Source organism: Zalophus californianus, chromosome 7, assembly GCF_009762305.2.
Source record: "Zalophus californianus isolate mZalCal1 chromosome 7, mZalCal1.pri.v2, whole genome shotgun sequence".
Lineage (NCBI taxonomy): Eukaryota > Metazoa > Chordata > Mammalia > Carnivora > Otariidae > Zalophus > Zalophus californianus.
The window spans coordinates 47,903,813-47,929,994 of NC_045601.1; the positions used below are offsets into that span (position 1 = coordinate 47,903,813).

General features: G+C 39.2%; 1 protein-coding gene across 6 annotated transcripts in view; it reads left to right on the top strand.

Annotated features, from left to right (window-relative positions):
* HS3ST5 (heparan sulfate-glucosamine 3-sulfotransferase 5) overlaps positions 1 to 26,182 on the top strand; it is a 266,124-nt gene that overhangs the window by 223,206 nt on the left and 16,736 nt on the right. The gene's annotated exons all lie outside the window — the stretch shown is intronic.

Below are 26,182 nucleotides of genomic sequence, written 5' to 3' on the forward strand. Positions count from 1 at the left end.
TAGGATAAGCTTAAATCAACTCAGAAAATATTATTCAGAATGAAAAATGTGCTTCCTTTCTTATGGTTTATATAGCTGCTTAATGTACACATTCACCAAGTAATTCTAAGATGCCTTTCTCTCATGCTCAGGCATATAAATATCACTTTCAAATATATATACTTGAGACAATGAGGTAAAATGGTTTGAGAGTGGCTATAAAGTCTGGAAACATAGATAATATTAATTTATTATCTATATGTGATATAATATCAATAAATCATTTATTACATGTTTGCCTGTTTTCAGATTTAGTGGCCACCCGGTATTTTCAAATATATGGGCTAAAAGTTTGCATTTAACAAACTAATAGATCTTCTGATTTTGACTTCAGTTGCCAAATTGAAGGGTGTTGTTTCGTTGATTTTTAAGTTTTAAGTTTCAAAAAAGAAATTTAGCAGAAGACTGTCACAGCCAAAAACTTCCAGATTAAGCAAAAGGTCATAACTTTATCATACCACCTTGAATGTTTTAGGATGTTCTTCACTCAGAAAAAAAAATCTGAGTTGACAGCATACGTTAATATTTACTTCCCATACTTTCCTTCCAGAGACTGTCTGCTTTGTCAAGTACTCATGAAAGGGGCAGACAAGTAAATGTCTATACATAAGTTGTGTGTTTTTTGTTTGTAGGAAAGAAATAGAAAAAAAGCTACATGGATAAACCTAAAATAAGAATGAATTATTTGCCAGCCCACAAAATTTTGTCACTGCTCTTTTTTTGGTCCACTGGGGAGAGAGTTGGTTTTAAAAATCTGTATTTAAATTTTGAGTGGGGAATTAAAAGTCTGACATGGGCAACAGAAAAGAATGAGAATGTGTACTATTCTCTGATAAAAAGAAAACATACAAGGAAGGAAAGCTAAGGACATTCGCCTCCCCTTTCACATCCCCCACAACTACCACCCCCAAAATATTTCTGATTACTTCAATTCAAAGGGTACTTATTTTCCTGACAAGATCGGGAGCTTTCAGGGTGGTATGGCCATAGAGCAGAGGGTACGCGTTTTCCAAAGCACGAAATACACTGCAAATATAGTTCTATGTGGAATTTTCAGATATTCATGCCACAGTATTTGACAAGAATAAAAGCAAACAAGAAAAATGTAATGCAGTACTCATAATTTGAACACATCTGAAAGTCTGTGGAAATGACCATGAATCACAATATACTATATAAAGTATATAGTATATATATACTATATCCAGTATTTCCTTTCCTAATAGTAATGCTTTGTGTCATACATATGATTTAATATTACTGGGAAACAGTTTTTAAGTGAGTTTTGCATTTTACATGCCTTAGAACAGTAAATCAAATATATCCTAATAATAAAGATAACCTTTTTTCTTAAGTACATCTACGTGGGCTCAAGCCTTCCAAAGACTCCTTTAACTGGTAATATATTAGTATTCATAATTTAAAATTTTTATTCTGCATATCCTGCTAAATAGAATTAAACAATCAAATATTCAGTTACTTATATATCTATATACACATATTTATTTTATATCAATAAGTAGCGATCTATTAATATGATAGGCTATTTCAGGTGGTAAAAATCTTAATCTTTTTACTTTGTATTACTCAGGAAGAAAAGTAATCAGGAAGCTAGATGCAGTTCTGTTTTTCCCCCTTTTAATACACCAAAGAAATTGAGTTCAGTGAAGCACATTATGCCTTTCTCTATCAGGTGCATATTTACATTTGCATTGCTAAATTATTTACCATAAATACATTTTTAACTCTAGCAAACCTTAAAATAATAAAGTTCCATTTTCAGGCTTTATACAAACATGCAAATGTTAATGTTACTAAGGAATATACTTTAAATTACAGAGCATTTTTATTCATTATTCTATTGCCCCTGCTGTGATAGTCAGGTCTCCGAACAATTTTGGAATATTAGGGGGCCCCCTAGTGGCATCTATATTCCTAGTAAATTTACAAACTAAAGAATAAAGTTCTTTTCTTTAGAAACTAACTACTTGGACCTTTCTGGTACCTAAACATATTTTCCTGACTTTCCCCCCCAGTTTTTATTTTTTTTTAAGATTTTATTTATTTATTTGAGAGAGAGAGAGAATGAGAGATAGAGAGCACGAGAGGGAAGAGGGTCAGAGGGAGAAGCAGACTCCCCGCTGAGCAGGGAGCCCGATGCGGGACTCGATCCTGGGACTCCAGGATCATGACCTGAGCCGAAGGCAGTCGCTCAACCGACTGAGCCACCCAGGCGCCCCCCCCCCCAGTTTTTAAATCCAAGTGGACTTTTTTTCATGTCCCACATATGTTGTGTACATTTCTGACATCAAAAATACAGTCTAATAATTCTCATCCTCAGTTATTCAAATGCACAACTGCTAAAAATCTCATTTTTTCTCATCTTGTATAGCCTGTATAACCTTAGTCATCTCGGAACATGAAAAACATTTTCATGGGAAATGAAATTCCTATATTAAATGATGAAAACACACATCCACCCGAATAGATGTATGTTTTAATATTATAGAGGTACAGAGGCATATCTTTCTTACACTTTCATCTGGCTGAAGAAAAAGATACACAAAACGATACCTAGACTACATTATCATTGGGGCAGCCATAGAACATGCTTAGAGCTTTCTAATATTACTATTAAGTATGGTGAAGACTTGATGATGGGCTGAAGAGTGGTGTCCCCTTAGATCAAATGAGTAGTTTGCAATAGTTTTGATGCCTTTCTGACCATATCCCCACAAAACCTCTATTCTAGCCTACACCAATCCTCCTTGATAGGCAAGGGAAGGCTTCCTGGGGGTTATAATATTTCCACAGAATCTTAAAGGAGGAGGCGAAATCCATCTCAGAATTATGGAGAGCGGTTCTCACAGTGAGGACAACTTCAACAGGAATATAGAGATGTATAAAATAGCATGCATGTGCCCTGGAAACTGTCCTATAAATGATTGGTATCATAGAAACACGCAGCGAGAGGTGGGATCACAGGAGGTGCATCCAGAGGTGGTACAGGGCCGGCCAGATTATGCAAGGGTTTGGGGGCTACCCTAAGGGGTTGGAAATTTATCCTGAACACAGTGGAAAATGTCATGAGATTATCAGATTTGTTTTAGGAAGGGAGTCTAGGAGGACAGTAGGGGATAAATCTGAGGAGGACTAAGATCTAAGTCACAGTGAATGTTTGGTCCGGGCAGGAAATGATGAAAGCTGGTAGAGTAAGTTGTAAAAGTGCCTCTGCAATAAAGTGAGGTCATTTCTGGGCCACCGATGCCCCGGGCAACAGTGGAATTAACTGGGATCTGAGCAGAGGCCCTGGCACCTCCCTGCCTCAGCTCAGCAGCCCATCAGTTTTGTCTTTGGTTATTCGCCCCTTGCTCTTGGCAGTACCACTGCCTCCTGTTGTCTCTCTGAGAGTGAGCTCAAGTGAGCATCTCACAGCCTTCAGCCCTAAGACAGACATGTGTCGTGTAGCCTAAATTGTACTCCTTTGGATGGTGTGAAGCATGGAAAAGAACTGAGTAAGAGTTAGATCACGGATTGTGCATAATGGATAGATGTTAGATGTTGGGCATAAAAGATGAAGAGGAGGCCAGAATGACTCCTCGGTCTCCAGCCTCCAGCAGGGGACTAGGAAGATGAAGCGCTAATTACTGGTTTGTAGAGCCAATAAGAGAGAAGGAGCAAAAGTGAACTGTATCAGTCTTGCAGGTTGTGTAACAATAAGCCACATACTTAGCAGCTTAAAACAACACACATTTATTATCGCATCATTCCTTTGGGTCAGGAGCCTGAGCACGGCTTAGCTGGACTCTCCAGTCTCTCCCGGCTGCAGTCAAGGTGCCAGCCACAGCCTGGTTCTCCTCTGGAGGCTCACCTAGGAAAGGGTAAGCTTTCCTGCCCATGAGATTATTGCCAGCCTTCAGTTTCTTGCAGCTGAGGAATAATGGTAACTTCCTTCTTCAAAGCCAGCAACAGAGACTTAGAGCAAGCCTGATAGCAAGACAGTCTTATATAATACGACAAAACCACGAGAATGATATCCCATCATCTTCGCTATATTCTTGTGGTTAGAAGCAAGTGATAGGTCCCACCCATACTCAGGTGGAAGGGATTGTACAATGGCACAAACATCAGGGACCGGGGATCATGGGAGCCACCCTAGTATGTCCATCACATGAGCCTTATTATAAAGTTTAAAAATGTGAGATTTCTGGGTGTCTTTACTTCAAACTGCCAATTCAAGGAAATTCCATTATATTATAACTTTGACCATTATTACACTGGCTTAGGATCATCAGAATAAGAATATATATCCTGAAAGTAGGCACCATGGCGGGGGGGAGGAAGAACTCTATTCTTTCTGATCTTCAGCATCCATTCAGGAGGGGTTATATTGTATCTAATAAAAATTTGGTCCTCAGGGTTTCATATGCCTCTGAAAAACCTCAGTTCATTGTTTGGAAAGTATAAATGAGCAAGATCCAGGAACACCTCCTACCAAATGATATTACATAGGATTGTTGCTAGGTGCTTCCTGTCCACTCTGAAGTTTGGTTGACATGAATATTTCGTGAAACATTAGAACTGACTTTAAATTCTTTCTTTGGGCACCTCTTTCTTGAACTTCCTCTCAAAAAACCTTGACTTTTTGAAAACTAGAGACAGTCCTATAATGCTTTATATTATACTTCTTCCAACTTCTAATTATCTTTTCTTCAAAATACCTGCCTACTCCCCCTTCTTCTCCATTCACACCTCTACCTAGGGTGAGCTGTTATGCATCATGTCTGGATAAATCAGCATCAGCCTCTTGCCTGCTGTCCTTATTCTGACATTTCCTCCCCTCTGTCAGTGCTATTCCAGACTGATTTTTGCTTCTATATAAACAACTTCTAACAAGCAGGGTTTTTTCCAACCATTTGTGCTGCTGCTGTGTTTCCTACACTACCATCTATATACACTCATGTTTGGCTTTTTCAAAAATCTGTCATCTAATACACCTTCCATTCAATCTTACTTCCATTCTTCAGTACAAACCATCTTTACCCCTCCAAATAATGCCCTTATGGTCACTACACAAGGTACACTTGTTTCTATTTCCTTATCACTGCTCATACTGTGCTCCCAACTTGGATCATTCATACCCTCTCATCATGTATACCCTAAGTACAATGAATAGACATCAAACGACAGGGAGTCCAGGTAAAAAATGAGGGAAAAGCCAGCTGTATATAATAGAGAAAAAAAGAAAGACAAAACAAATGTACAACATAACTCAGAAGGTAGTGGACAAGGCAGAGCCAGAAGTTTAGAAAAAGGCGGGTATAATGGGCAATGATGTTATCACATCCTAGAAGTCAAAACCAATCCCCAGAGCCAAGCCAGCTTGGTTAGCCTGGACAAATGTAAATATCGAGAGTCAAAATGAGCAGAAAGGGGCAAACAAAAAGTATCCAAGAAAACAAAATCCCAGAGGACAAGAGAGATCGTGCACAAGGAGTTATTCAGGCTCTGTAGGGCTAGGGTAAGCAGAGAGGGTAGGTAGATGCACATTCACCTGCTTGATAAGACAACAGCTTGGTAAGAGATGCAGTATTCTGCATGAGACTCAGAATCTCCCATGACACAGTGTACTTCCTATGCAGGCAGCTAGGTGCATGTGGAGGATCATGGTCTTTAAAGCTGGTCAGTCTTGGGTTCAAATTCCTTTTCCATCATTTGTTAGCTGTGTGGCCTTGGACCAGTTATTGAACCTCCTCAAGCCTTAGTTCACTTATCAGCAAAATGTGAATGATTATACCAATCTTATGGTTTTATAAGGATTAAATATATATATTAAATGTACATGTATATGAAATATCTGACACCTAGCAAATATATACATATTTATTTTTATTTGCCTTCTACCAAAACCAGAATGGCTACCAAATCGTATCTGAGATCTGCAGGACCTACTCTAAGCTCTTGCAATCCATTCAGCCAGCCTCACACATTGTGCCATTTGTCACGGAATGCTCTGTGGGTTCTCTAAGTTTCAATTATTTAAGCTAATTTCCCCAATGATATTATGAATTCCTTGAGGAGAAGCTTCCCACTGCTAAGCTCATTATGAAGATCCAGACAGCAGTTGCTATTACAATGCACTTCAAGGCCCCTCTTCATTTATTCATTCAACAACTATTTATTGAGCACCCACTATGTGTGATGCACTATGTGTGATTCGTTAACAAGAGTAAAGGCTTGGCTTCCTGGAGTGAGGCATGGGTTACATCACCATGGCATGGATTAGATCTTAAAAATGGAAGGACCTACGAGACTGTCTAGCCCAACTCTCTAATTTTACAAAGGTGTGATTGAGAATCAAAGAGAGGACACTTCGCTTTTAATTTCTTCTTCACTAACCACTTCTTTGCCTATTAAGTCATTGTAGTTTTGGAAAATAAAGAGAAAACTAGGATGTTTTTTAACTGAGTAAGAGTTTGCAAGTAAATTGTTTTGCCGTCTGCCATGTCACTGTGTCAATGAGCCCATTCCTCTCAGAACACTGCCAGCAAATGTGCGTGGCATAACCTACACAGGTCTACCAGAAAACTGACAAGAGCTCTCTGAAGCTGCTGTGCTCTGGTTTCTTTGCTTTTACCCCAGTATGCAGAAAAAAAAAAAAAATCCATCACAGAAACAGAGGCAATTCCAGAAATATACAAAGACATTTTCTACTTTCTTTGCTGGGGAGGACCAAGATGGTTGCTTCCTCCAGTGGTCAATCTAGCTAAGTATATTTGAAAAGATATGTCTAAGCATTTCTATAGAGAGATACCTTTGAATCAATAATATGGGACTGGCATCTGAAGACTTGGTGGCTTTAATCAAACTGTTTGTTCAACTGCCTTCAATACTTGATCCACAAACTTATTTCAAGATTAGAATGCCAAGGTGAAGATTAACACCTCTCGTACAGTGGGGCTAATGAGACATGACTTATTAATCCTACAAGAAAATCTTAATTAGACATTGGAGCACTGCTTATTTCATTGTTAAATACTACCCAATCCCTGAAGAATTGGAAAATAAATAAGGACTAAAATAGAAAGTGGTGTTATAATTAGGCCCCCTGAAATGAAAGCAATACTTATTTTCTCCCACATGGAAAGTATCTGTGACTTGTTTCCCCTAAATAACTCAGTATTAGCATTTGTAACAAAAATTTGACACAAACATTCTTGAAATCGCTAGACATGTGGACATTAGGGAAATAACAGATTATGATTCAACAGAACTCCAGTTTTTTGCTGACTTGCAGCTGCAGCAATGTTCATTGTGTCCAGGTTAATTAGCAAGATGACTCATTATTTACTTCGTGTTCATTTAGTAGTTTCATCCTAGTAAGAGACACCAAAGTTTCATAGTGCAAGTACACGTCTTTTCAAACTGCTTCTTTTTATTTCATGGGCACTTTTTTCAGTCTGCCCATCATACCCAAAAGGGAAGTGGGGAACGGGAGGAGCAGGGCTGCAATGCAAAGGGATAGTAGACATTTCCTCCTGCTTCCCAAACGAAATGGTAAAACATAGCATACCCATGATAATATGCATGAGTACCAAGTTTTCCCATAATATGTGATGTTCTAAATTTTGTTTTCATGAGTAGATTCACAATGAGAATAGAAAGGAAGAAAGGGAGGAGAGAAGGAGAGCAGAGGGGAGGGAGAAGTGTTGGGACATTCATTTACCACTTTAGAATAAGTCTCCTTGCTGAGATCTAGGTAGGAAAAATGTTGGCATTTTACATACAATTACTTACAAAGTAGACTAATAAGCCAGATTGTCAGATTGTGTCAATCACATCTAAACAACAATAAGCAAATTGCCTTACACAGATGGAAAATGTATATGCACAGATCTCCCATGTAAACGACCTCAACTAGGATCTATTGATTAATTTTGTCTTATCTATTCTGTTTAAAAAGCATAGCCTACATTCTTTTCACCTTCTTTTTTGAAAGAGAAAAATCATTAAAGCCTAATCCTCACATTTCAAAAGCTTCAAGCTTTCACATGTCTCCTAATCTTTAACAGAAGGGGAATTGTACAAGTACAGAGTTCCCAAAAAGTGTCAATAACTCTCTCTCCATTATTGGAGTTTCAGAACTATAGCAAGTGGACCCCCAATGTAAAGTTTTGGGGAGTCAATTTAGCAGGTATTCTGGTTATTGTTATATTAGATAAAATTATTAAGAGAAAGGTTATTTTCTCTTCTCTCATAGTAAACCCCAAAAGTTGTGTTTTCAAGAGAATATTCTGGAGTCACCTGGGTGGCTCAGTTGGTTAAGCTTCCAACTCTTGATTTCGGCTCAATACATGATCTCAGGGTCATGAGATCCAGCCCCACATCAGGCTCTGTGCTGGGTGTGAAACCTGCTTAAGATTCTCTCTCTCCCTCCTCCAACCCCCCAAATAAGTGAAGAGAAGAGAAGAGAAGAGAATATTCTGAAGAATAAGAAATTAGCTGGTAAAGGTAAGGTCATGAGGTTGACCAATTGCTTCCCTCTGCTCATGCCTCAAATAATACCTCTTGCCCCAGCTATAATGAACAGGTGTTCTTTTTTTTTTAAATATTTTATTTATTTATTTGAGAGAGAGAGAGAGCACATGAGAGGGGGTAAGGTCAGAGGGAGAAGCAGACTCCCCGCTGAGCAGGGAGCCTGATGCGGGACTCGATCCAGGGACTCCAGGATCATGACCTGAGCCGAAGGCAGTCGCTTAACCAACTGAGCCACCCAGGCGCCCTGAACAGGTGTTCTTATTCATAAGTAATCATGGATTATCATAGGGGAAGCAATCAGAATATTTGGAAACAATATAGAAGACACATACAGCCTAATCACTTCTTAGCTGTATGATGTTTGATCAGTGTAAGTTAACTTCTCTGAGTTCCACATTTCAAAGTGGGGCTGCTAATAATACCTAGTAAGTTTGCTTTGAGAATTTTAAGACCTAGTATATGTGAGAGGAGTGCTCTATAAAATACCAGCCAACAAATAAATACACAAAAGAGACCAGGACAAGAAAGAATGAGATAAATCCATGAAAATCCAACCCTGCTATTTTTCAAATAGCTGAAAGCACATACTCTCTTCTGCACAGATGAGGAACAGCAAGATAAGTATTACCAGCTTGGAAGGGTCATCTGAACAGGAAGGAAAAATGTCATTTACTCTTGTAAATCCACATATGCCTAGATGCTATTGTCAGAAAAAAAAAAAAAACATTAAAGGATTAATGTAATGGTTGACTAAGAAGAATATTTTAAACTTACCTCCCTATTGCTTCCCAACTTGCCTCCCCCTCTCTGTGTGGTAGAGTAGAAATCTCACTACTCTGAATCAGGAGATGTATAGTCTAGTTTCAGTTCATTAGAATCATTAGATGTATAGTCTAGTTTCAGTTCATTCATTATTCATCAATGAATAAATGGATTATTCATTCATTCATTGGACCAGTGTTCATCGACTCCTAAGTGTTGGGTCCTGCATGAAACATAGGAGATACAGCAGTCTACCTTGCACATGGCTTACATCTAGCAGGATCACTCAACTTCTCCAGCTGGAGCTCTTCATCTATGAAATGAAAGAACTGGGCATAATGCTCTCCACAGTCTCTTCCAGTTCTGGTGTTCTGAGTCTTTTTTCTCTCTGTAAATTTTCTTTTCTTTTAAATATTTTATTTATTTGAGAGAAAGCGCATGTGAGAGAGCATGAGCAGGGGAGATGGGCAGAGAGAGAGGGCCCTGCTCAGCAGGGAGCCCAGTACAGGACTCGATCCCAGGACCCTGGGAACACGACCTGAGCCAAAGGCAGCTGTTTAACCGACTGTGCCACCCAGGTGCCCCTCTTTCTGTGGATTTTCATTGTTTATTCTTCTCCAAAGACTCAGAGTCTTCATGGTAAACTTTCCCTCTTCATTAAATTATGAAATAATTTATAAGTATATGCGTGTGTATATATGTGTATATGTATATATATATATATACATACACACATAAACATGTCAGCACATATATACACATATGTATATAGAATATAATCTATTTCCTAAATAGAATTCCTCCATTCAATTCGTGCATCACATGTTTTTTGAGATTCATTGAAGAAAGACACTGCAATTATTTGTGGAGGTATATATACACAGATAAGCATGTTGAACAGTCCCTGTCCGCTAAGCACTTATTTTGTAAAGAAGAGATAAAATATATTCACAAATGATAAGATATCAGAATCCTATCTTTAGGGAAAAAAAATCTTTTTAGTTGGTAGGACCAGAGAAGGTTTCTTATAGACAGTGGAGCTAACATGAGCCTGGAAGAAGAATAAGCAAAATGAAAGATAAGGAAATAGTATGAGCAGAGGAAGAGAATTAGAACAGGGTTCCTGAAAAAATACTGGCCATGATGGACATTTCATGTGCGAAACACGAAAGATAAGGTTCTGAGAGGACATTGAGGCCACATGTGAACCACAATGCCAAGTTCGGGCGCTGGAACTTTATGCCCTTGGTTAGCACTGCCTAATGCAAGCCATATACATAATTTTTAAACTTTAGTGGCCTCATTAAAAAAGATAAAATGAACAGGTGAAATTAATTTCAGTGATACATTTCCTTTTACCCAGTACAAGCAAAATATCTTCTTTTAAAAAAAAAGGATTTTATTTATTTATTCATGAGAGACGGAGAGAGAGGCAGAGGCAGAGGGAGAAGCAGGCTCCCCCTGGAGCGGGGAGCCCGACGTAGGACTAGATCCCAGCATCCTGGGATCATGACCTGAGCTGACGGCAGACACTTAACCCACTGAGACATCCAGGCGCCCAAGGAAAATATCTTCTTAACACATAAACAAGAGAAAACATTATTAATGAGATATTTTGTATTCTTTTTATACTATGTATGCCTTTGAAACCCATGGGTATTTAATACTCTCATCACATCTCACGTTGTCTTTATGGCTCTTGACCAGTGACTGTCACACTGCACAGTATAGCTTCAGGTTTCAGGGAGACACTGCTGGGTTTTGAGATGGAGAGTGGCTCAGTTAAAGCAACTTTTTGGCAGCTGAATAAAGTTTTAGTAGGTAGAGTGGACACAAGATGGGGAGATGATCCTGTTGAAATTATCTGGATTTGAAGTGATTGGGGATGGACTGTGGTGGTCAACTCGCAGATTACACAAGTTTGAGAGAAATGTCAAGTCTACACAATCTAGTTGAAGAACCCAGTAATGAGTAACGAGCCAATTCATGCAGTTAAAGAAAAAGCAGATGTCTTCCTTTGCATCACCTGATGATCTTGCTTATCTCACTAGACCTGAGCCTCAATTTTACAGATGTGGATCATACATCTATTAATGAACTGTGCCAGCTTTGGGTGTGTGTGTGTGTGTGTGTGTGTGTGTGTGTGTGTGTGTGTGTGTGGATAGTTGTTCTTAATGACAGTAATTTAGCATTAACATGGGGAAAGTGGACATTTACACAACAAGAGCAAAAGCTTTGGAAACACAAAAGAGGGAATATACAATTCTACCTGGAAGAATCTAGAAAAGATTCTTGTGGGAAGTGACATCTGAGCTGAATATTGAAAGATAAGTACAATTTCTGCAAGTAGAAATGAAGAGTGGAAGGAAGAGCCTGAGGAAAATTAGGAAGATATCTGGCATGTCTTGGAAACAATGAATATTTGCCAAAGTTAGGGTCTGTGTGGACATGTCATAAGAAATGAAGCTGGAGAGGTGAAAGAGAAATTGGGGGTGGGGGAGGTCAACATCTAGTTAAATGCACAGTGTCACACTGTGCTGCAGAGACCTGGAGGGTCATCTGGGAGAGAAGCTGCTTCAGAGCCACAGGAGTGTCGGGGAACAAGGATTTAGCTTGAGAAAAAAACACAGAGGGGTCAGTTTCTAAGGGAGGCATATGAAGACAGTAGTTTGTGCATTATAACTCAGAGTACTGACTTAGTGTCAGATATAATGATCTGCCTTTTCATTGAAAGGTATTCGACATTTCACTAAATTGACCTTTTCTTGCCAATAGCAAACACAACTGCATTATCATCTCTGCTCAAAGTTTGAGCATAAGAGCTTGCATTGTGATGGGTACGATGTATCTCTTGAAGGTGAGCTTTTGCTGGTTGGCATTCAGTACTCCCTCAGAAGAAAGCTTCAGGGGAAAATCAGCACTGCTTTTTTTTTTTTTCTTAAAGCTACACATGTTGGAGAAATATGCCTGTATTCATTTTTTAATGCTGAATAACAAATGACCACACACAGAGTGACATAATACAGCACCCTTTATAAGCTTACAGTTGCATAGGTCAGGAGTGCTGGCGTAGGGGCACCTGTGTTGGCTCAGTCGCTTGGGCATCCAACTCTTGATTTCTGCTTGGGTTGTGATCTCAAGGTCATGGGATCAAGCCCCACATCAGGCTCCACACTCAGTGTGAAGTCTGCTTGGGATTCTCTCTCTCCCTCTGCCTCTGCCCTCCACACTGGAGTGTTCTCTCTCTCCCTCTCTCTCTCTAAAATAAAAATAAATAAATCTTTAAAAAAGAAGAAAAAGCGCAGGTGGGGGTACAACTGGAGTGTCTCTGGAGAGTCTCACAGGCTGAAATCAAGCTGTCAGCTTGACTGGGCTCTTATCTGGTGACTGTGGGGGAGGAATCTGCTTGCAAGTTCATTGTCCTGGTTGGCAGAATCTAGATCCTTGTGGTTGAAGGAATGAGGTCCCCTGTTCTTTCTGGCAGCTGGCCAGAAGTTGCTCTCAGTTCGGAGAGGCTGCTCTCCAAGTCCTTGCACCTTCCAGCTTGCAGCTGAATCCTTGTCTTGCTTGGACACTAAGCAGCTGAAGAGAACTTCCTGCTTTTCAAGAGTTCCTCTGATTAGATTAGGTCCACCTAGATGATTTCCTTATCTTAAGGTCAACTGATTAGCAACCTTAATTACAATCCACAAAATCTTTTTGCTCTGTAATATAACATAATCACAGAAATAACATCAGGAGCAGAGTTCGTGGGGGACATGAAAAATCCTTCCCTGCCTACGTGCCCTTTGCCATCTCGTCAGAGCACATCTCAGATGGATCCATTTCCTTTTCTTTGTAAACTGGAAGAAATTTTTGGCCACTTTACAAGATGAAACAAAGAGGTAACATTTCTTTGAATGTCTATGAAGGGAGAAAGTTTCTCCTGGCTGAGTGATTAAGGAGGTGAGCAAGAAATTTGTGTGTGTTTAAGCGAAGAGGAATAAAATAAAAGACACTTCCATTTCTGGCAGTATGGTCAAAGAGATAGTCTGTGTCACACTTGCTACTGAAATAACTAAAATGTATGGTGAAATAACCAAACTATATGTCGATCTCTATAAATATATAACTATATCTATAAGGCTGCTTGAAAGTAAGTAATCAACAGAGTCCCAAAATGAGATAAAATCAGGAAACATGACTGGCAAGTAAGTTCCAAAATAAGGATTACTCTGAGAATTTCTGCCAAACTCTAGGATCCTTTAGCGTCCACTTTGATGGTTTTATGGGCTCAGCTGTGAGAAAAAAAAGCACAGGACCTGGTCAGTGCAAGGAATCTAAACTGAGACACTCATAAAAATAGTATTCTAGAGAATTTTACTGTCATTGTAAGGAGTTAGAAATAAAACCTAGTTCCATAAGGAAATCAAAAATTTGGACACAGGATAAAAGGACAAAATTCCCTGAAGATTCATAATCACAAATTTGTTCTCTCTTGAGTGTGGGATTCTAATTCATCCTACATGTACGGCCCAAAAACCTCAAGCATGATCCCAGAGGGCCATGCCCTTAGGCAACTGGCAGAAAGAAGCAAATTTGTAACTCCTTTGGAAAATTCAACCTCAACCCCATCTTCAAAGAATACCAAAAAATACAGTTCCTTGGAAAATGAACAACCCAGAGTGAGAATCAGAACAAACAAGGAAATAAGACATTATGACTAAAACAACAAGCCCAAGGGTCTCAGATAATGAGATTTTTGACAGAGTATTAAAAAGCTATGTTTAATGAAATTTACCAAAAGCTTGGAAATATGAGCAGGGAACATGAGACCATAAAAAATGACCAACTATACTTGAACAATATTAGATTCTAGAAAGTAATATATATTCATTGGAATTTAAAATGCAATGAATGTACTATCCAAAAGATTAGATATAGTGAAGATAGTGAACTGGAAGATAAATCTTAAGAAATAAACTATTGGGGCACCTGGGTGGCTCAGTCAGTTAAGCGTCCAATTCTTGATTTCGGCTCAGGTCATGATCTCAAGGTCATGAGATGGAGCCCTGCATCGGGCTCTGTGCTCAGCAGGGGGTCTGCTTGAAAGTCTCTCTTTCCCTCTGCCCATCCCCCCATTCTCTCTCTCTAAATTAATAAATAAAAATCTTTGAAAAAAAAAGAAATGAACTAAAATTCTGTCCAAACAGGTAGAAAATACAAAATGTAGGGTGAGGGTTATAGAGAATAAAATGAGAAGATTTAACATAAATTTCATCAGCTTCAGAAGGCAGTAGAAATAACAGAAAAAAAGAATACTCAGCGAGATGATGATTCCTATTTCTTCCAAATTTATTGAAACATATGAATCCAGGAGAGAACCAGGAAACCTAGTAAATTCCAAATCGGATAAATGAAAGGTTTCTTCTATACCAGGACCTACAGTAAAGCTACAGATCTCCAAAGTGAAAGAGAAGATCCTAAAAGCAGAGTGAAAAGATACATTGCTTTGAAAGAACCGACAGCCCGATCGTTAACTTTGAATCAGCACCAATGGAAACTGGAACACAGTGGTATAATATAGTTAATAGAACGTGCTTCAAGAAAATAACCACTTACCTTGAATCCTATACCCAGACTTGCTTATAAAAATGAGCGTGCATGTTATATGGAATTTAAGAAATAAGGCAGAGGATCGTAGGGGAAGAAAGGAAAAAAGGAAACAAGATAAAACCAGAGAGGGAGACAAACCATAAGAGACTCTTAATCATAGTAAACAAACTGAGGGTTGCTGGAGTGGGGAGGGGAATAGTGGGGGGGTGGGGTGACTGGGTGATGGACATTGGGGAGGGTATGTGTTGTATTGAGCACTGGGTATTATATAAGAGTGATGAATAACAGACCTGTACCCCTGAAACAAATAATACATTATATGTTAATTAATTGAATTTAAATTTTCAAAGTCAAAGTAAAAATAAATAAATTTTTAAAATTGAGTGTGAAAAAAAGACATTCATATTTAAACACAAAGTCAGTGAATGTTCACCTAAAGACTTTTCCTAAAGGCAATTCTGTTTCAAATAAAAGGTAATGATCCAAATGTTTATTGTATTAAACAGTAACAATAGTAAAAGTGTCCAATTAGTAGGGGGAAAATTCAGGCTAAGATGATAATCAGGCTAAAACTAAAATAACATCACTGTTAAGCGGCCAGGCTTAGAAATATTAAGATTCTTGACTCTGCCACTTGGGCAAGTTTTTTTAAATGGTTATGACAGTAACCAACCTCACAGAGCCCTTAAAAGGGATCATGTATGTTAAGTACTTAATACTTAACATATTAACTTAGTGTAACTGGCTACACTAAGTGCCCAATAAGTAATATCTACCGCTATTACTCTTAATGATTAGCCAAGAAAATTTTGGAACTTTTGTTTTGATTTGCTAGTCAAAAAACAAAGAAACATAGGATTCACCCAAACGCTCATGCAGACCTACCTACCTACCTACCAGACTGACCACATGGTGGGCACTGACGAAGACTCTCCCCTTGACTAAACTCCAGTCAGGTTCCTTTGGGCTCTCTTCTCAGGGAGGCCTCAACCTTAGTCCGTAAGAATTGCAGACTCTCAGCACAAACAATTTCATCTACCCTCCTGCCCCCTACCACCACACACACACACACACACACACACACACAAAGAGATGTGCACAGCTTCTAGCAAGGCTCAGGCAGCCTCAGGACATGTCCCTAGGATAACCCCAGCCCTCCTTACAATGTCTGCCTGCTACAGCTCAGTACCATCAGTGGAAGTTACTGTTTATTCCCGCCAAACATGACATAGGCCCATGAACCCACTCTTACAGCAGTGACTAGAAAACTTGTACTTATAAATCCTTTCTCTTGACCCTTTAAGATATAAATCTACCACCCAGAGCTGTCTCCTTAAGGACCTGGAAATGCAAACCTCCAGGGAGCTGTAGCTCTCACTCTCTTGCCTCCCAGTCCCTGGGGGAGAGTAAGGGCCTAATTTGTTGGGTGCTTGCTCCAGTTTGCAAAACTACTTCCTGTCCTGAAGATACAAGAAGTTTGTTTTTCCTCCAGATAAGCACCAATTAACAAACCCCAATGGCTTAATCAGTGACGAACCCCCTTCCAGCTCAATAATTGTTCGCTTTCCCAACTATACGAGAGGCCCCCTCCCTTCCCTGACCACTCCCTCATTCTCCCTTTTATTTGAAACTCCCAGTCACCTCTGCCCATCAGAGGTAAGCTCAGTTCTGAAGTCTCTCTCCTGCCGCAGTAGTACTGCAGAAAAAATCCGTCTTGACCACCTTTAGCTAGTGTCCAATTTTGGTTTTCTTTAACACCACTCAATAAACGAGGGCTTTATTGTGACATCTCAGCACATTCCCCTGGTCCCAGTGAAGTTGTTTGCCTCCTGCTGCTGACTGCTTCCCCAGCTCCTATTTTCTTTATGTTCTGGACATGATTACTAGCCTAAGAGACCTTACCGAACACTAAACATCTTAAAACCCATTTTTTTAAAAAACACTAATTTTGGAAGAGAACATTTTAGTAATTTGTTATTTTAAACTAAGTTTCAGCTCACTACTAGTTCAACAGCTAACAAATCCTTCAGGAATTAGATCATCCTAATGGAGTAAACAGATAAAAGAAAGAAAGAAGTACTACCTGTTTTTCCCTTTGGGAAGGAAAAATGGAGGAAGATATTTCTGCAATCGATATGAAATGTCATAACATTTATTTGCTGAATGGGAGGAAATTGTACTTCTGGCAAAAGGAAAATGAGATGCAAGAAGGCAGACTAAGGCAAAAAGTGGATGAGTGGTTGCCTAGGGCTACGGGGAGAGATGGGGAAGAGGGCTACTCAAGGGCAGTGTTTCTTTTTTTGGGGGGTGGAGGATGTTCTAAAATTGATTGTGGTGTGTTTGCACAACTCTGAATATAATAAAATCCACTGACTCTGTACTCTTAAATGGGTGGATTGCATGGTATGTGAATTGTATCTCGGTAAAGCTGATAACAATAAAAAAGAATAGTGTCTGATGATAATAAGAAATGTAGATAAATCTAAACCAACAATAATTGTGCAAAACAGTAATAACGAAAATATTGTGTAATTTACAAGGGGTTGAGGAATCAGGATAGAATGAAAATATTAGCATACATATAGTTGGGAGAAGGTGATTGGAGTTAATGTCCTAAATTCACAATTGGCATCATGATTGTTATACTTGGGAATTATTCAATTAGCTGGTTTATTTCCTCTTTTTTCTATTCTTGATGAATCTATTGTAATCTTTATCCTACCGGGATATTTTTCTGAGAGGAACTGATGATCCAACCGTAGGGACACAGAAAGAATACTAACACTTTATCATCCCAAATTACTTTATATCTCTTTTTGTTTTTGTTTTTAAAGATTTTATTTGTTTATTTGCCAGAGCGATAGAGAGCACAAGTAGGCAGAGAGGCAGGCAGAGGGAGAGGAAGAAGCAGGCTCCCCGCTGAGCAGGGAGCCCAGTGCGGGACTCGATCCCAGGACCCTGGGATCACGACCTGAGCCGAAGGCAGCTGCTTAACCGACTGAGCCACTGAGCTTAACCGACTGCCCCTATATCTCTTTCTTCTTTTCCAAGTCTTATACTTTAACAAAGGTTACTTTAGCACTCTCTCAAAACCTGTAGCATCCAAGGGTTAGATTTGCACTAATGAGTGAACATCAGGCCCTGATACTGAAATCAATGCCACATCTTCATAGAAAGAAGATGAATTTTCCCAGCACAAATACTGAAGTTCAATACAGCTATATTTTATTTTGAACTCTGCCAGTCATTAGTTAGGTGGACATGGGTACCATACCTGAACCAGGCATTGGCTTTCTCATCTGTAGAATGAAGAATAAAGTAAGTATTATTGTCCCTCATGTCTCTGTTATGAAAATCCAGTAAAATAATGTTTAAACTAGAACTTTAAAAACTGTAAAATGCCACACGCATGGATAATAGTATTATGAATTGTGCTTTTATGATGATTAAGTGGAGAATAGGAACTTCCTATAAAGGTTTTAGGATCCTGGTTGTACCCATTCAAATTTCTCTAAATTTTACATTAAACATGTTGAATTTTCTGAGTCTAACTTGGTAACTTAAACATGTACATTCATATTTATGTGTAATCAGTCTACTAAGTTTAATTCTTCACCTGAAATGTTTAATGTTAAATCAGCATCATTTTCAGTCATTATAAAAGAAACATATAGCTTAGTGTTAGAGATTAAAAGAGGAAGAAGTCACGGCAGAAAAAGGATAATGAGAACTCCAATCAAATAAAAAATTAATGATAAAAATACCACCATACTTCTAATGTATTTATGGCATTAAAAGACATAATTTCTTCGATCCTCACCAAAAACAAAACATTTGTGAGAAAGGAAATAAGATTTGAAAATTGACTTTTTATCTGGTGGGGACTATTACACTTGATTTTACTGGGGGGGGTGGGTGACAAGTAGAACTAGTACTGCTATAAAATTGATTCAGCTATGCAAGGCAGAGGGAAAAACTTACCCAGTTAACTTGACCTTTTTATTTTTTTTTTAAATTTTATTTATTTATTTGAGAGAGAGAATGGGATAGAGAGAGAGAACATGAGAGGGGGGAGGTTCAGGGGGAGAAGCAGACTCCCTGCTGAGCGGGGAGCCCGAGGCGGGGCTCGACTCCCGGGGACTCTGGGATCATGACCTGAGCTGAAGGCAGTCGCTCAACCAACTGAGCCACCCAGATGCCCTAACTTGACCTGTTTAACAGCATGAGCCTAAATTACTGGAATGAGCTGCTTGGACCATGATATATTAACTTAAATACCTGTATACTTGTTACCTCTCCAACTCACACTTCTCTGTACAAACACAAGATTAGAGAAGGAAAGATTCTACTTCTAAACTCACGAGCAGGACAGTTTACTAAACTCCAACAACTATTTAATGAAGTGAAAAGAAACTTTAGGGGGAAAGACACCCTGCTTCCCTAAACATTAGTTACGTATAGCAGTGAGATACTGAGATTAAGAGTAATTGGAATTCTATGCCAAAATACAATTCAGTTCCCATCTCTTTCCTTAAGACATTATTCTACTAAATGAGACCCCTGAACAGAAGCAGAATTAACTGGCTCCTTTTAAGTTCGATCATTACAAATGCAAAATGAGTATCTTCCTGCAGACCAGAGAGCCAGAGGACTACTCAAGCTAACACAGTAATGGTAGCTGTGTGTGATAAATTATGTATGCATGATATCAAAAGCTGAATGGAGGGAAGAAATGGAGAACCCATTTGAAAATTTGGAATTTGCTCAAAGCTGCTCCTGCAGTATTTCCCAGAAGGATAAGCACTAAGCACAGTGCAGTAATAAACTCCACAGTTCTGTATAATTTATCAACTTTTTTCCTTTTCATTTCTAACATTGACCCTTCATGGTTAACTGAGGAAACAAAGAGCTAAATAGCTTCCTTAGCCATTTGATAGAGCAATTATGAGCATCCTGACTGATAGATTTTCTGCTTAATCTACTAACAAACGGTGTCCATTTTCCTCTTAATCTACACCCTATCTCCACATTCAACTTGACACACGCAGAACACTGCTTCCACGCCCTTGTTCTTGTGACTCTCTTCATTTGTTTCTTTCTCATTACAGCTCTCTTATGTGTTCATTATAATAGAAGAAAAGCGAATTCTTTATGACAATTTTCCTCAGCTGCCCTTGGTTAATTTTTTCAAAATGTGATTCCTCTGGGTTCTCTGACAGCTGGGCAAATTGAAAGCTAATCAGTAGAATCTTTCTTAAGTGTCGGTATCTTTTCAAAGAAATTTCACGTCTTAGAATGAGAGGATTGTTTTTCACAGGAATAGGCAGTATAATGTGATATAGCCATCTTGAAAGGGGTCAAACTGTTTAAAACTGGGGGATAATAAAAAAAAATTGAGATTTACCTCAGGCACTAATCCCCCCCCCCCCACTGCAATTGTCTTTACTTCTTTATCCATTAATCTGCCATTATAAGAATATTCATTTAGTGCTCATCTGGTGGCATCCCTTAGAATAAGAGAACTTTAGACCCAAAGGGATTGCTGAACTTGTCCCTTCAAAGCCCTTTCTTTCTTGGGTAGAAAAAAAACAAAAGATATGCGAGGTTAAATGATTTACCCACAGTCGCATAGCAGGTGGGTAACGTAGTTTGAACTTGCTGGGTTTTTTTGCCTCGAAGGGAGGAGGGGCTGGGGAGATCGTTTTCTGCCCATAGGAGGAGTAGATGCGTATGCAGTCCTTAGGTCCCCTTGTTTTCCCGTCTGTATTTTAGGGATGATGATACTGCCCTCTTCATCTCACAGGACTTCCCCCCACTAATCTATTGTAATGAAACCCCTATGCTGTTGTTTGTGCGTGTGTGTGCATGTGTGTGTGCGTGTGTGTGTGTAAACATCATCCTTGTATGGCACTTGCTCTCCTGTGGATATTAGGACTGTAGAGCTTTGTGTGTCCTGAAGGCAGATGCCATTTTCAGTATTGAGGACCCAGGGAAGATATGGGCCTCAGGGAAGACCACAGAACCGAAAGAAATAAAGGGGAGTAGAATTCCCAGCTCTGTTTAAGAAGATGTGAAGAGTTGTGTTCTTAGGTGATGGGCTTAAGACAATGTCTGCCTCCTGAAGCCAAGCATCTGGAAAAAGAAGGAAGTGCCACTGTGAAGAGCTATAGCCAAGACACAAGTAATCTGTTCTCTGAAGGCTGGAAGGTCAGACTGTGGGATTGTGTACATGATTTGTACAGCCCAGTGCAAAATGAAAGTGTGGGCCTCTTGTTCAGAAATTGAGAATTTCAGGACCGTGCATGACAAGAGAGCATTAAACCAAGCATGGGATCCTTCTGAGTACAGAGCCCCATACTCAAGTCACAGGTCACATACTCATGATGCTAGTCCTCTTTGGTCACAAGCACTTAATTTGGCGAAGTCTGATCTAAATAGGCTCAGTGAAGTCTTCACTCAGCAAAGGGTTTTGAAAAGAGGAGTCTTGTTAAAGGAAGAATAGTACCTTTTAGAGAGTGGGGTTTGCCTGTAGTGACTTGGATAGGAAGCAAGGACATTCCATTGGGAAAGTGGATTTTAGGACCAAGAGATGAGTCTCGGAGGTCCAGCAGACCCTGCGCTTGTGGGAATTCTTCACTCACTGCCATCTAAAAGGGTCTGAGTTGTTGTTTAAGGGAAGATGCAGTTGGGTTCAAGAATTGGCCCTGAATACTGGAACACTACAACAGGCATGGTCTGTGTGTCTCTTGTTCTCCATATTATTCCTGGTGTCTGCAATGCCTGGCACATGGTAGGTACTCAGTAAACATTTATTGATGACTAGTGACATAGGTGGTTATCTTAGTGTCAGAATTTAGTGGAGCCCTTCTGGCCTTGAAAGGAAGATCAGAGACTCAAAGGAAAGAGGTGTCTCTGGTAATAAAAAGAGGGCAGTTTTGAAGCATGTTAATAATACTGCAATTTAAGAAGATGTTAGCCTGCCAAGCCTGGACAGCTTTTGGTATAATTTTGCATACAAACTAATTATAGATTATTTTATAGATTTGTTCAATCTTTATAAGATTTTTTAAGACCTTTTGCTGTACTATTCTTTTGCTATCAATGTTACTATGAATTATAGCACTGCATTCTTTCTTTGTAAGTTCTGTTATTTAGAGAACATAGGCAGTGGCAGATGCAGGGAGAAACTGGAAGGAGGGGCTGAAAGCTGAGGAGAAAGACCTAGAAAAGTGAAAACAAAAAGGGGTTGCAGCGGTCTCAGAATGAGACAGACCCTTACAGAAAGGCAGGAGTATGAGGAGGCTAAAAGAGAAGGGGAACGTGAGATGGAGGCCCACTCTCTTTCCCACTGCGCATGCGGTGGGCACTCCCAGGAAAGACCTGAATAATGACTGTCCTCAGGAAAAATGAATGGGGGTCTTAACTCCCCATGGTCAGCTGGCTTGGGGCTTGGCCCCTCCTGAGTACAAAGGTCAAGTTTCCCTCCCCTGCCCCGCCCCCAGGAAGGCCAGCCAAGGAGGAAACCATCCCACCCCGGGCTTTTCTCCAATCTCCACTTGGGGGTATGCCGCCTCAGTGTGAGAAGGACCAGAGGGTCCCAAGTGTCCTGAGTCCGGTGGGCAGGGCCACAGCCGTCAACTCCGCCTTATCCCCGTTTGGCATTTGAGAAAAGGGCTCTTTGGATAGTCTCAACTTCTGAGGTCCATATCTCCCATTCCCCACCCAGCTTACAGAACCTGTCACTTCTCTCCCTAGACTTTTAGATGAAATACATTGGTTTCCAACCCCAAAAAATAAATAAATAAATAAATAAAAATTTAAAAAAATGATTTTTTTTGATCACCACGTGATCAGTGGTGTGCTGGTACATACTTAACAACCAGCTCTTGGGGAGGGGGATGCTTTCTAGTAATTGTCAGTTTCAATTGTGTAACTCCTATCTCCCTCCATGTCCAATGTTGAGCTACCAACATGAATTCACTGAAATGTGGAATTAGGAAGAGATGCACAGCAGTATCTTCACTGTACAGACACAATGGACTTAATCTCAAAACATAGATAATAGTAAAATTAGTATGATAATTGGGAAATGATGGGGTTTAGAATACTTATTGCCTTTGTTTTAATTTATTTAATCATGAATTTCTATAATGTAATTCTTAATCATGGCATTAACAACTGGCTTGCCAAGTACAAACCAGCTCCAGCACTCCAGTGGATGGGCCATCACTGGATGCTCTTGACGTTATGTAGAAAGAGCTTTTCCAGTTCTTATTTCTTTAAAGAAACTGAGAAAAGTAAAATATGAGACAGGATAAGAAAAGAAATGTAAGTTGTTTGTGTGCTAAAGTTTGTATATGTAGGTGTTGGGGGTTGTGTGGAGCTGCAGTGGAAAGGAGCATGGGGTCTTTTAAAACCATGTGGATGATAGGGACACATTAAAGTGTATTAAGCCTGAAGGCAACATGATCAAGTTTCTGTTTGGAAAGACCACTCTGGCATCAATATGGAGAATAAATTGAGGCAGGAAAAAAAATAATGGTGGAGAGAGCATTACTCCCAGTTAGGAGCCCATAGTACTCTAAGGAAAAGAGAACATGGCTTGAAGCAAGGCAGTCACAGATGACAATGCAGAGAAGTAGGTCGATTCTAGGAGTATTTTGGAGGTAGAATTTTACTGGCTGATGGGATGTTCGGGGACAGATGGAGCCAAAAAGGAACTCCAAGGTTTTCGGTTTGGGCAACTCCGTGGGCAGAGGGGGTGCCATTCACTGAGATAGAGAGGGGAAGAGCTGAGAAATGTAGGATAGGAATGGGGTGATACAAGAGGTCACTAACAGATTCACCCAAGATCTTATGGAGCTCAGACATAAGAATCAAATCAAGCAGCAGTAAAAAGCAATGTCATTTTGATAATCTATAAAATTTAACAAAACGAAAGTCAGTTCTTAAATTATGGGGAGGACAGGTGAGGTTCCCATGGTTCTGGTTGGTTTTAATTAGAAATGGTATGGTGAGGAACCTCCATACTGTTTTCTGCAGTGACTGCATCAGGTCGCATTCCCACCAATAGTGCTTGGGGGTTCCTTTTTCTTCACATTCTTGCCAACGCTTGTTTCTTGTGGTTTTGATTTTAGCCATTCTGACAAGTGTGTAATGATATTTCATGGTGCTTTTGATTTGCATTACCCTGATGATGAGTGATGTTGAGCATCTTTTCATGTGTGTGTTGGCCATCTTTATGTCTTCTTTGGAAAAATGTCTGTACATGTATTCTGCCCATTTTCAATTGGATTATTTGGGAGTTTTTTGGCATTGACTTGTGTAAGTTCTTTATATATTTTGGATATTAACCCCTCATTGGATATAGATATAGATATCTATATCTATATCTCTATAGATATAGAGCTTGCAAATATCTACTCCCATTCAGTGGGTTGTATTTTTGTTTTGTTGATGGTTTCTTCACTGTGCAAAATCTTTATGGAGGTTCTTCAAAAAATTAAAAATAGAATTACCATATGATCCAGTAATTCCACTACAGTTTATTTACCCAAAAAAAACCCACTAATTTGAAAAGACATATGCACCCCTGTGTTTACTGCAGCATTTATTTACAATAGCTAAGATAGGGAAGCAACCCAAGTATCCATCGAAAGATGAATGGATAAAGAAGAGGTGGCATATATATATAACGGAATATTACTCAACCATAAAATGAATGAAATCTTGCCATGGCAGTAATGTGGATGGAGCTGGGAAGTATAATGCTAAGTGAAAAACATCCTCAGAGAAAGACAAATACCATATGATTTCACTCATACGTGGAATTTAAGAAACAAAACAAAGAAGCAAAGAGACAACCAAAAAACAGATTCTTAAATATAGAGAACAAAGTTGTGGTTACCAGAGGAGAGGTGGGGGGTGGGGGGAAATGGATGAAATATATGATGGGGATTAAGAGTACACTTATCATGATGAGCACTGAGAAGGGAATTGTTGAATCACTGTATTGTACACCGGAAACTAATATAACACTGTATGTTAACTATACTGGAAATAAATATATAAATAAATAAACATTCTAAAATAGATAAATAATCAATCAGGGACATTATATGGTACAAATGACCTCACTTCTCCATCAATGCAAGAAAAAAAATTGAAAGGACTATAAAGGAATAAAAAAATGTTGTAAGTAAGGTGGCAACCAAAAACAACAGAAGAAGCCAAAGTAAAAGAAATGGTATGGTGAATATGAAAACCACTCTGTAAGGTTTTAAAAACATTTTTCCATAAGAACAGCACCTTTCATTTTCATCATCATTATCATCACTTATTAATATTTTCCCTTCGTTTTATCAGCTTCAAAATATCTAAAATGCCCCTGTCGCCTGCCCCCCCATGGGAACTCTTTGACTCTTTTACTTTCTCTCATCTCCCCATCTTCTACTTCAAGGTTCAATGGCAGGTAATTTGGGTGGCATTAAGTGGTTTTGTCTGCTCTCATCAAGTCAATAAACAAGTATTTATTAAGAGTCTCCCAGGTGAGCATCCGAAGCTCCACGACGGCATTATAATCAAGGGGCCACATGCTTTGGGGTCAGCTAATTCTGAATTTAAATTCTTCTGCAGTTACCAGCCACATGCCCTTGGGTAAATAACTTGCTCATCTCTCTGCTCTTCGGTTTCCATCAGAAAAAAAAAAAAAAATAGATAATACTTCACAGTTCCCTTGTATAACATGAGATAATAAATGTGAAAGAAAGTAACAGAGAGCATATTGCTCAATAAGTATAGTTCCTGTCCACTTTATCAGGCTGTTGCTAAATGAGCTAATACTCAACAGACAGTTATGATTTCCTTGGAATAATTCTGCTATGTGAGTTCAGTCGTTTTTAATGAACTTCAATGCTATTCTTTCTGTTACTGTTTTTACTGCTACCAGGGGCTTGTGGTAACCATGTCTACAAGCTTTTGAGCGCCACTTGAACATATCTTTATTATTATTTTTGAGTTCCCTTATTTCTTTGTTTCAGCTTGGGAATCATTTGTTCCTTTGCGTAGTGCTGCTTTCAGGAAACAGCCAGATGTCTATACAATGTGTCATTTCTGGCCACGTACTCTGTTATTTTAGATACTCTGCTTTGTTCAGCTAAAATACCGGGTCTATTAAAGCTTTAGTAATCTGGGGAAACTGTCTTGGCACACTAAATGAAAAACACTGAGAGATTAAAAACTGGAGATG